This window comes from Amphibalanus amphitrite, unplaced genomic scaffold (assembly GCF_019059575.1).
Source record: "Amphibalanus amphitrite isolate SeventyFive unplaced genomic scaffold, NRLGWU_Aamphi_draft 001516F_arrow, whole genome shotgun sequence".
Lineage (NCBI taxonomy): Eukaryota > Metazoa > Arthropoda > Thecostraca > Balanomorpha > Balanidae > Amphibalanus > Amphibalanus amphitrite.
Window position 1 is genome coordinate 77283 of NW_024883009.1, and position 12692 is coordinate 89974.

Here is a 12692-nt window from a genome sequence, read left to right on the forward strand (position 1 = left end):
CAGCACCCTACTAACCGGTCTCTAAAGGTGTGCCGAATATGAATGCAATCGGCCCAGCCGTTCCTGAGATGTGGAAGCGTCACCCTGCACGTGCGCACGTGCAACCTGGGGCCCAGCTGACCTGTGCAAGGCACCCTACTGCGCGGTCTCTAGCGGTGTGCCAAATCTGAGCACAATCGGCCCGGCCGTTCTCGAGATCTGGAAGCGTCACCCTGCACGTGCGCACGTGCAGTTGCACCCCAACCGTAGCACATGGAAAGGCATGGTCCGGCGGGTGCCTCCATCCTTGTGTGGTTTCAGCAGAATCTCCCCAGGAATTACCGCGGTATTGTCATTACAACAAAAGTGACACCTCTCCGTTTTACACGTGTCACGTGCAGTGGGGGTCACCCGCATGCATCGTGCATAGTAAACTGCTTGTAAGAAGGGTATACTACCCCACACAAAAAACCGCAAGTGAATCGGTCCAGTGGTTGCGGAGATATAACTCCTGCAAAAACGTCCCCACGGCGGTCGGCTGCTAATATTTAGCATTAAATCGCATCCTTGAATGAGAGGTATCCCCGTCACCTGTTCGTATACTGTCTGAGCCAAGACCATATATAGGTCTGAGCTCAAATCTCGATAGAGTCGTGCTTTTTTACTATATTTCTGAAAAACGGCACAGCGTGCAATAACGCTCTATATATCATTGGAAAGAGCATCAAAAGTTGTATATCCTATCAACTTTTCACTTAAATATATCTTCAACGTACAAAGTTATTAAGCACCAAAGACGCTCCCATTGACTTTCCATGTTAAAAATTTTCATTTTTAAACGAGCTTAAAAAGTACAAACGAATTCTGACAGCTTAACGAAGCATAACAACATGTTCTATGGTCTCTTCTCAACAGGTCCTGAAAGTTTAAACAAAATCGTATCATATAATTTTGTACAATGAGCGAATGAAAATGTCTCTGCAAAAACGCCCATTGCCTTAACATGGGGAGCGAAAAAAGTTCAACTTCAAAGTCGTACTACAAAAAATATCGACTTCTTACGGGTATACAACGCACAGGGGCGTGTACCTGAACGTGTCGGCCATAAAATGGTGTGCAGCAAACCATACCTTGACCTGCGATTTTTCCCGCTATTGGCGATCGCGCAAAAAGTGTCCAAAACCCCGTTGACTTAACATGGGGAAAATGGAATCGCACGTGCCACGCGCAAAAGAATTCTGAGCGAGTAGCGACCGGTGCCATCAGGTAGATCGCCTGCGGGAGCCCATACCCTGAACTTTTTACGAAGATTGAGCGATTCGTCTAGGCACCCGTCAAGTTGCCCCAATTCGCTGCCAGACTTGCAAAACATAGCCCGGAGAAGGACCGCTCCGGTTGCAGTGTCCTAGAATTGGTTTTGAGCTAGGGTGTCGAGTGGAAAAATCAGACCAAAAACGAGCAAAATGAGTGGAAAATTAGGCATAACATAGAGCTTCATAACTGCCACCTACGGGCACAGCCGACAACAATTGACGCCTGAAGCTATGATTGCTGTCACCAATAACTTTGCTCTTCGTAACCAACTAAAAACCTTGAGGAGTAGACAATGTAAGGTTTAACTTAGTAGTATGGCTATAGCACCTAATATTGGTGACGATACTATTAAAAAATGAAAACCTGCATTTCTCAGCAATTTGTTTTTCATCTACACAAGGCCAAAGGGCATTTACCCTGCAAAGGGGGCTAGAGAGTTCCAAGTGATGTGCCAATGCTGAATGGCTACATAAAATTCATACTAAATACAAAAAAGGTAATTCCTATTAGGTAGCTGCTAGCTGTGGGAACTGGTAGGTACCTACCTATTGTACAAAGACAATCAAATTGAAATGCCTATCAAATACCTCTGTCTCATATTGCCGGAACAACTGACCCTACTATCGAAGACTGATAATAATTTTAAAAGATGAAATAACACAAGCTTACACTCAGAATTATAAAGATATCAAGGCAGGGAACTGATTTTACGACTTATCTGTTGAAGCCGGCTTGCGATTTCACACCAACTTCAATCGACACAAATGCGCAAGAATTGTATGTTTGCGTTACTCAAGGTCATTCTTCCCTCCCTCCCTCTCCGGTAAGCCGCTCCGACCGTGGCGATCGTGTTCTTGTGTTTTTCGCAAAAAATAAGTCACGGAAGGCAACCAAATCACTCTAACAGATAGAAAAAAATGCGTTCTCTCACATTCAAGTGATCTTCTTACGAAAAAATTTGTTGTTTGAAGCTGGTGGATTTTCCACTCCTGGGTGTCTTTTTGCGGTGTTTGGTATCCGGGCGTATTTCTTGTATATATCAACAATATTTCGAAGTATTAACCCTCAAAGTAATAAAAAAACGGTTTGCCGTTTCTGATGATGGTCATCAATGTCTATTTGAATTCAGCACAAACACGCCAAGTGCCTGCAATTTTGCTGCATGTGTTAACAGCAATTACCACACTTCCCTTCCGCAAATGCAAACTACACAATAGATTCTTTTCAAGCTTGACAGGGATATAGAAGATAGTAATCTGCATGAGCGAATAAGTCAAACTTTTGGATTCCTGATGAAATTCAAGAGATATTGTTGTTTTTGTGAATAAACCACTCGGAACTATAGAATTTAGCAGCAGCTTCTCTTCTGTGATTCTTTTTTAAATAGTAGAGGTAACCTTCGTTGAATGACCCATATGTAAGGGAAAACTTCATATGGCAATCAAAATCTTTGACACTCAAACAACAGCTGGCAAATGCATATAAACAATCCCTTGTGACTGTAAAATATGCAGCGTTTGGTTGTTGAGCAGTGTCAGTGTATGCGATCCAAAGTTGCTGATCTGATGAATGTTTAATAGTTTTGATTGCTTTTATGTATGTGAATGCTAGATTATGTGTTTTCTATTGGTGTAGGTTGCTGAGGATTGAGGAACATGTCATTCTAGTTCTTTTTTATCTGTTCAGTAGAAAGGCAGGTGAGTGCAACTGAGTGCAACCACATTCCACGGCTCATATACCTATATCATTACAATGACAATATTGCCTCATTTTCTCACCCTAACATGGATTTATTTAGCTCCAAATACACTTACAGGTTAAATGTCTGTCAACAGGTACAGGCTATTTCTGACAGCCTGATATCAATAGGCTGTCATAGCCAAAAAAATAAGCAAGCACAAATTTATGGTTATATAAAAATTTGTTCTCTACAACACACATCACAGGAACAGTGATTTTGGCACAGCTTCCATCAGTAGTTTTCCCTCCATTCATAGTTGACATGATGACGATCTTGGACTTGAAGGATGGCCTTTGGCTGGGATGGAGTGCAGTAGGTAAGGATTGCCCTGAGGATCAAGTTTTCAAGAGACATGTCAACATGGGATGCACTTTTGTCTATATTTACACATGTTCTTTTCTTATTTTAAGTGCTGATGTATTGACAAAAGTTTTTTAGGGAGTGGAAAATTATCCTCAAATAAGCTAAAAAAGAGTGGAAAATTCATGGTGACTTGGGTGCTGCTTTGCACCCAAATTTTCCAATCCTAGGACACTGTCCGGTTGTTTTTCAATAGAAAAACACAATTCTAACGAATAGTGTTTGTCTTTTCAAACAACCTGCGGTTAAGTGCAATCGGCAGCCGTTTTCGAGATCTGGAAGCTCCACTCTGCACGTGCGCACGTGCAAGCTGGGTCCCTATTGAGTTGTGCACGGCACCCTATCCGCCGGTCTCTAGCGGTGTACCAAATTTGAGCTCAATCGGCCAAGCCGTTTTCAAGATCTGGAAGCGACCCCTACACGTGCGCACGTGCATGAATTGTTCCCCAACCGTGACACACGGACTAACTGACTTGTGCACGGCACCCGACTGACCGGTCTCTAGAGGTGTGCCGAATTTGAATGCAATCGGCCCAGCCGTTCCTGAGATCTGGAAGCGTCACCCTGCACGTGCGCACGTGCAAGATGGGTCCTCACTGACTTGCGCACGGCACCCTACTAACCGGTCTCTAGCGCTGTACCAAATTTGAACTCAATCGGCCCGGCCGTTCTCGAGATCTGGAAGCGTCACCCTGCACGTGCGCACGTGCAGTTGCACCCCAACCGTAGCACATGGAAAGGCAAGGCCCGGCGGGTGCCTACATCCTTGTGTAGTTTCAGTGCAATCAGCCCAGCAATTATCGTGTTCTTGTCATTACCACAAAAGTGACACCTCTCCGTTTTACACGTGTCACGTGCAGTAGGGGTCACCCGCATGCATCGTGCATAGTAAAATACTTGTAAGAGGGTACACGCTACCCCACACAAAAAACCGCAAGTGTATCGGTCCAGTGGTTGCAGAGATAGGTCGTACAAAAACGTCCCCACGGCGGCCGGCCACTAATATTTAGCAATAAATGCGTGTAGCATCCTTCTATGGGAGGTATCCCCGTCACCTGTTCGTATGCTGTCTGAGTCAAGGCCATATATAGGTCTGAGCTCAAATCTCGGTAAAGTCGTGCTTTTTTACCAAATTCCTCAAAAACGGCACAACGTGCGATAACGTTCTATATAACATTGGAAGGAGCATCAAAAATTGTATAACCTATCAACTTTTCACTTAAATATATCTTTAACGTAAAAAGTTATTAAGCACCAAAGACGCTCCCATTGACTTTCCATGTTAAAAATTTTCAATTTTAAACGAGCTTAAAAAGAACAAACGAATTCTGACAGCTTAAAGAAGCATAACAACATGTTCTATGGTCTTTTCTCAACAAGTCCTGAAGGTTTAAACAAAATCGTATCATATAATTTTGTACAATGAGCGAATGTAAATGTCTCTGCAAAAACGCCCATTGACTTAACATGGGGAGCGAAAAAAGTTCAACTTTGACCTCGTGCAAAGGCACGTTACGAAATTCTGAGGGGTATACGGCGCACACTGGCGTGTACCGGAACGTGTTTGCCATAAAATGCTGGGAAGAAAACCACCTCTTCCTTGGCTCGTTTTCCCGCTATTCGCGATCGCGCAAAAAGTGTCCAAAACCCCATTGACTTAACATGGGGAAAATGGAATGGCACGTGCCACGTGCCACGAGGTTTTAAGCGAGTAGCGACCGATGCCATCAGGTAGATCGCCTCCGGGAGCTCATACTCTGAACTTTTTACGAAGATTGAGGGATTTGTTTAGGAGAGGCTCAACTTGTACTGATTCGCGGCCAGACTTGCAAAACATAGCCCGGAGAACGACCGCTCCGGTTGTTTTTCAATAGAAAAACACAATTCTAACGAATAGTGTTTGTCTTTTCAAACAACCTGCGGTTACATCGCGGGACCGCAGGTTGTTTGAGCAAGCACCTTTGTAAACGCAGCAAAAACGCCCGCCGCCAAACGAGACGATGAGCCTTGCACGTGCAGACCGGAGTCGGTGTGCTACGGACTGACGTGCACGGCACCCTATTCGCCGGTCTATAGCGGTGTGCCAAATTTGAGTGCAATCGACCCGGCCGTTTTCGAGATCTGGAAGCGACACCCTACACGTGCGCACGTGCAGCCTGGGCCCCAATTGACTTGTGCACGGCACTCTATTCGCCGGTTTCTAGCGATGTACCAAATTTAATCTGAATCGGCCCAGCCGTTTCCAAGATCGGGAAACGACCCCTACACGTGCGCACGTGCAGCTGCACCCCAACCGCGGCACATGAAAATACATAATTACTGACTTGTGCACAGCACCCTACTAACCAGTCTCTAGCGGTATGCCAAATTTGAGCACAGTCGGCCCAGCCGTTCTTGAGATCTGGAAGCGTCAGCCTGCACGTGCGCACGTGCATAACGGGTCCCATCTGACTTGTGCACGGCACCCTACTAACCAGCCTCTAGGCGGTGTGCCAAGTTTGATCGCAATCGGCCCAGCCGTTCTCGAGATCTGGAAGCGTCACCCTGCCCGTGCGCACGTGCAGCGGCGCCCCAACCGTGACACATGGAAATGCATTGCCGGGTGCGTGCCAACATCCATGCCAAGATCAGCGCAATCGGCAAAATAATTACAGAGTTATTAGACTTGCTACCGAACTGACACCTCTTCGTTTTGCACGTGGCACGTGCATTAGGGGTCACCCATACGCATCGAGAATAGCACACTACGTGTAAGAAAGGAAGAAGCTATTCCACACAAAAGACCGCGAGTGAATTGGTCAAGTAGTTACGGAGATAGAAGCCTTGCAAGGCACCCCCAAGGCGGCCGAATGCTAATATTTAGCAATAATCAGTGTCGCATCCGCACACGGGAGGTATCCCCGTCACCTGTTCGTATATTCTAATGTGATTGGGTTCAAGTCACAGTCGAGCCCTGCTTTTTTACAACTTTTCTCAGAAACGGCACATCGTGCAGTGACGTGCTATACATCATTGGAAAGAGCATCGAAAGTCGTATATTATATCAACTTTTCACCTATGTATATTACTAACGATAAAAGTTATAGAGGAATAAAGACGCACCCATTGCCTTTCCATGTTAAAAATTTTCATTTTCAAACGAACTTTATTAGAAAAAACGATTTCTGCCAGCTTAACGAAGCATACCAGCATGTACTATGCTCCTTTCTCTACAAGATATAAGAGTTTGGGCGAATTCTATCTCTAAAATTTTGTACAATGAACGAATGAAAATGTCTCTGCAAAGTCTCGGCATCGCCGTCCATTGACTTAACATGGGACACAGCAAAATTCCAACTTTGACCTCGTGCAAAGACACGTTCCGAGATTCTGAGGGGTATACAGCGCACACTGGCGTGTACCCAAACGTGTTTGCCATAAAATGCTGGGAAGAAAACCACCTCCTTCTTGGCTCGTTTTCCCGCCATTCGCGATCGCGCAAAAAGTGTCCAAAACCCCGTTGACTTAACATGGGCGAAAATTGAAACGCACGTGCCACGTGCCACGAGGTTTTAAGCGAGTAGCGACCGATGCCATCAGGTAGATCGCCTCCGGGAGCCCATACACTGAACTTTTTACGAAGATTGTACATTTCGTCTAGGCCCCCGTCAAGTTGCCCCAATCTCAGGCCAACTTTGCAAAACATAGCCCGGAGAACGACCGCTCCGGTTGTTTTTCAATAGAAAAACACAATTCTAACGAATAGTGTTTGTCTTTTCAAACAACCTGCGGTTAACCGCAGGTTGTTTGAGCAAGCACCTCTGTAACGCCGCAAAAACGCCACCCGCCAAACGAGAGGATGAGCCTTGCACGTGCAGACCGGAGTGGGTGTGCTAAAAACTGACGTGCACGGCACCCTATTCGCCCGTCTAGAGCGGTGTGCAAAATTTGGGTGCAATCGGCCCGGCCGTTTTCGAGATCTTGAAGCGGCACCCTGCACGTGCGCACGGGCAAGCTGGGTCCCAACTGACTTGTGCACGGCACTCTATTCGCCGGTCTCTAGCGGTGTACCAAATTTAATCGCATTCGGCCCAGCCGTTTCCAAGATCTGGAAACGACCCCTACACGTGCGCACGTGCAGTTGTACCCCAACCGTGGCACATGAAAAAACATACTTACTGACTTGTGCACGGCACCCTACTAACCAGTCTCTAGTGGTATGCCAAATTTGAGCACGGTCGGCCCGGCCGTTCTCGAGATCTGGAAGCGTCGTCCTGCACGTGCGCACGTGCAAAATGAGTCCCATCTGACTTGTGCACGGCACCCTGCTCGCCGAGCCCTAACGGTGTGCCAACTTTGATCACAATCGGCCCAGCCGTTCTCGAGATCTGGAAGCGTCACCCTGCCCGTGCGCACGTGCAGCGGCACCCCAACCGTGACACATGGAAACCTTGGCACATGGAAATACACAATAACTGACTTGTGCACGGCACCCTACTAACCAGTCTCTAGTGGTATGCCAAATTTGAGCACGGTCGGCCCGGCCGTTCTCGAGATCTGGAAGCGTCGTCCTGCACGTGCGCACGTGCAAAATGAGTCCCATCTGATTTGTGCACGGCACCCTACTCGCCGATCCCTAACGGTGTGCCAACTTTGATCACAATCGGCCCAGCCGTTCTCGAGATCTGGAAGCGTCACCCTGCCCGTGCGCACGTGCAGCGGCACCCCAACCGTGACACATGGAAATGCATTGCGGGGCGGGTGCCTACATCCATGCCAAGTATCAGCGCAATCGGCAAAATAACTACAGAGTTATTAGACTTGTTACCGAACTGACACCTCTTCGTTTTGCACGTGGCACGTGCATTAGGGGTCACCCATACGCATCGAGAACAGCACACTACGTGTAAGAAAGGAAGAGGCTATCCCTCACAAAAGACCGCAAGTGAATCGGTCAAGCGGTTGTGGAGATATAAGGTTTGTAAAGGCACCCCACAGGCGGCCTACTGCTAATATTTAGCAATAATCAGTGTCGCATCCGCACACGGGAGGTATCCCCGTCACCTGTTCGTATACTGTAATGTGGTTGGGTTCAAGTCACAGTCGAGCCCTGCTTTTTTACAGCTTTTCTTAAAAACGGCACATCGTGCAGTGACGTTCTATGCATCAGTGGAAAGAGCATCAAAAATTGTATATTATATTAACTTTTCACCTATATATATTACTAACGATAAAAGTTTTACAGGAATAAAGATGCTCCCATTGACTTTCCATGTTAAAAATTTTCATTTTCAAACGAACTTTATTAGAAAAAACGATTTCTGCCAGCTTAACGAAGCATACCAGCATGTACTACGCTCCTTTCTCTACAAGATATAAGAGTTTGGGCGAAATCTATCTCTAAAATTTTGCACAAAGATCGAATGAAAATGTCTCTGCAAAGTCTGGACATCGCCGTCCATTGACTTAACATGGGACACAGCAAAATTCCAACTTTGACCTTGTGCATAGAGGTGTTGCGAGATTCTGGCGGGTATACAGCGCACACGAGCGTGTACCTGAACGTGTTTGCCATAAAATGCTGGGAAGAAAACCACCTCTTCCTTGGCTCGTTTTCCCGCCATTCGCGATCGCGCAAAAAGTGTCCGAAACCCCGTTGACTTAACATGGGGAAAATGGAATCGCACGTGCCACGTGCCACGAGATTCTGGCGGGTGTACGGCGCACACGGGCGTGTACCTGAACGTGTTTGCCATAAAATGCTGGGAAGAAAACCACCTCCTTCTTGGCTCGTTTTCCCGCCATTGGCGATCGCGCAAAAAGTGTCCAAAACCCCATTGACTTAACATGGGGAAAATGGAATCGCACGTGCCACGTGCCACGAGGTTTTAAGCGAGTAGCGACCGGTGCCATAAGGTAGATCGCCTCCGGGAGCCCATACACTGAACTTTTTACGAAGATTGTACATTTCGTCTAGGCCCCACCCAAGTTGCCCCAATTCGCGGCCAGACTTGCAAAACATAGCCCGGACAACGACCGCTCCGGTTGTTTTTCAATAGAAAAACACAATTCTAACGAATAGTGTTTGTCTTTTCAAACAACCTGCGGTTACCAGCATCTGCGATGCTGGGCTCCGCATCGCGGGACCGCAGGTTGTTTGAGCAAGCACCTCTGTAACGCCGCAAAAACGCCCGCCGCCAAACGAGAGGATGAGCCTTGCACGTGCAGCCCGGAGCGGGTGTGTCACGAACTGACGTGCACTGCACTCTACTAACCGGTCTCTAGCGGTTTGCCAAATTTGAGTGCAATCGACCCGGCCGTTTTTTAGATCTGGAAGTGACACCCTGCACGTGCGCACGTGCAACCTGGGTCCCAATTGACTTGTGCACGGCACTCTATTCGCCGGTTTCTAGCGATGTACCAAATTTAATCTGAATCGGCCCAGCCGTTTCCAAGATCGGGAAACGATCCCTACCCGTGCGCACGTGCAGCTGCACCCCAACCCTGGCACATGAAAATACATACTAACTGACTTGTGCACGGCACACTACTAACCAGTCTCTAGCGGTATGCCAATTTTGAGCACAGTCGGCCCAGCCGTTCTTGAGATCTGGAAGCGTCAGCCTGCACGTGCGCACGTGCATAACGGGTCCCATCTGACTTGTGCACGGCATCCTACTAACCAGCCTCTAGCGGTGTGCCAAGTTTGATCACAATCGGCCCAGCCGTTCTCGAGATCTGGAAACGTCACCCTGCCCGTGCGCACGTGCAGCGGCACCCCAACCGTGACACATGGAAATGCATTGCCGGGTGCGTGCCAACATCCATGCAAAGTACCAGCGCAATCGGCAAACTAACTACAGAGTTATTAGACTTGTTACTGAACTGACTTCTCATCGTTTTGCACGTGGCACGTGCATTAGGGGTCACCCATAAGCATCGAGAATAGCACACTACGTGTAAGAAGGGAAGAAGCTATCCCACACAAAAGACCGGGAGGGAATCGGTCAAGTAGTTGCAGAGATATAAGGTTTGTAAAGGCACCCCACAGGCGGCCTACTGCTAATATTTAGCAATAATCAGTGTCGCGTCCGCACATGGGAGGTGTCCCCTTCACCTGTTCGTATATTCTAATGTGGTTGGGTTCAAGTCACAGTCGAAGCCTGCTTTTTTACAACTTTTCTTGAAAACGGCACACCGTGCAGTGACGTTCCATACATCAGTGGAAAGAGCATCAAAAGTTGTATATTATATTAACTTTTCACCTATGTATATTACCAACAATAAAAGTTATAGAGGAATAAAGACGCACCCATTGACTTTCCATGTTAAAAATTTTCATTTTCAAACGAACTTTATTAGAAAAAACGATTTCTGCCAGCTTAACGAAGCATACCAACATGTACTATGCTCCTTTCTCTACAAGATATAAGAGTTTGGGCGAAATCTATCTCTAAAATTTTGTACAAAGATCGAATGAAAATGTCTCTGCAAAGTCTCGACATCGCCGTCCATTGACTCAACATGGGACACAGCAAAATTTCAAATTTGACCTCGTGCAAAGACACGTTCCGAGATTCTGAGGGGTATACAGCGCACACTGGCGTGTACCCAAACGTGTTTGCCATAAAATGCTGGGAAGAAAACCACCTCTTCCTTGGCTCGTTTTCCCGCTATTGGCGATCGCGCAAAAAGTGTCCAAAACCCCGTTCACTTAACATGGGGAAAATGGAATCGCACGTGCCACGTGCCACGAGGTTTTAAGCGAGTAGCGACCGATGCCATCAGGTAGATCGCCTCCGGGAGCCCATACACTGAACTTTTTACGAAGATTGTACATTTCGTCTAGGCCCCACCCAAGTTGCCCCAATTCGCTGCCAGACTTGCAAAACATAGCCCGGAGAACGACCGCTCCGGTTGTTTTTCAATAGAAAAACACAATTCTAACGAATAGTGTTTGTCTTTTCAAACAACCTGCGGTTACATCAGCTTCTTTTAGTATGCATCGTAACGCTAATTTGGGGGCTTTCAGTGTCGGCCCATGCCAGAATATTGCTTAGATATTCTAATTACCTTGACACCACCATAGCGACGCTGATTGTCGTGGTTGTTTGGTCAGAATATGGCATCTTAACGAATTTTACGAATATTTTACGAGCAGTGACTACAGTAGTGGCCTGCAGCGTTGCAAATATGGATAGATTTGAACTTTTACTGCCATGATGATCTGTGCTTGTGTCCGGGCCAATGAGAGTACCCTGATTAGAACAACAAGCTCTGATGGATGTCTGGGTCCAGCCGAGCACCTTATCTGTGAAGTGTGAAGGTATAATAACCGAGCGTCTCTGTGTTTGTTTCAGGCCCCGGCCGCCGTTATCCGGGAGAGCGTCTCTGCCAGTCGGCATGAGACGGTCAGTCATTTACCATGACTGGCGACCGAAGTGATACCAAAGGACAAAGCGCGGGCAATGGCCCTTATGTTTCTGTGGCGCCGGTTATCTGATTCACCCCATTCGTGACGGCGTGGGGCGTCCCTGGTCAGAGGCCTGACCAGCCGGGGACGCTCCTCGCCGTGGTAACTGATGTGGAGAGCGCTCGCGAATCATGACCTCGGGACTGAATAAAGTTGGGTTTTAATTCCTCTCGTCTCTGGTCTCTCAATGAAATTGTGAATGATGTCGCGAATCGGATGTTGAGAGTTGCACCTCTACCTTGAGAACGACTATGTAACTGATGACGTCCTCGTATTCCTCGCTCGGTGGGAGTGGACTTTGTAGTGGCGTTAGGGTGTTTATCATTTCATACGCCACATTCATTGACACGCCAGCTTCAGTAAAAGTCGCGATATGTTATCGTTTGACTGCGTTACGGATATTATTCGGCTCACACTGCTTTCTCACTCGGCTGTGTCCTGCGGGTGCAGGTGGCGCTGTGATCGGTTCCCACCCGGCTGAGGCGGCCACTGCTGCCGCTGGTCAGTGATTACTCGCTGCCGGTTCACTCTCGGTAGCATGCACTCGCTACTTCCGTGACCTTGCCCGCGTGTAGTATCGGAATATGGGCGCGTCGTGACCTCTGTGCGTGCTGCTGCCGGGTCGCCCGCGTGATAGCGCTGCCGTCACCGATAGCCTGAGGACACGCCGGTAAAACGGCCTTGACGGAAGGGACGCCGCCAGAATTGTCTCTGTGAAAACATAGTCTAACATAGATAGTCTATGAATGAGCAATGCAATACGGTTACACTGGCGGGTGGTTGACCACATTAGCTTTATTGTAAATAGAATGCACAGTGCCTTCCTGTTAGTTGCTTCGAAGTAGA

The 12692-nt window shown here is 47.5% G+C and overlaps 1 long non-coding RNA gene across 1 annotated transcript in view; it reads left to right on the forward strand.

Moving 5' to 3' along the window:
* The window catches only part of LOC122373561, a 34352-nt gene extending 22334 nt beyond the window's left edge, over positions 1-12018 (forward strand). The window contains exon 8 of the long non-coding RNA XR_006255070.1: positions 11734-12018. This is a non-coding gene — a long non-coding RNA (uncharacterized LOC122373561). The remainder of the gene's footprint in view (positions 1-11733) is intronic.
* Positions 12019-12692: the final 674 nt, after the last annotated feature.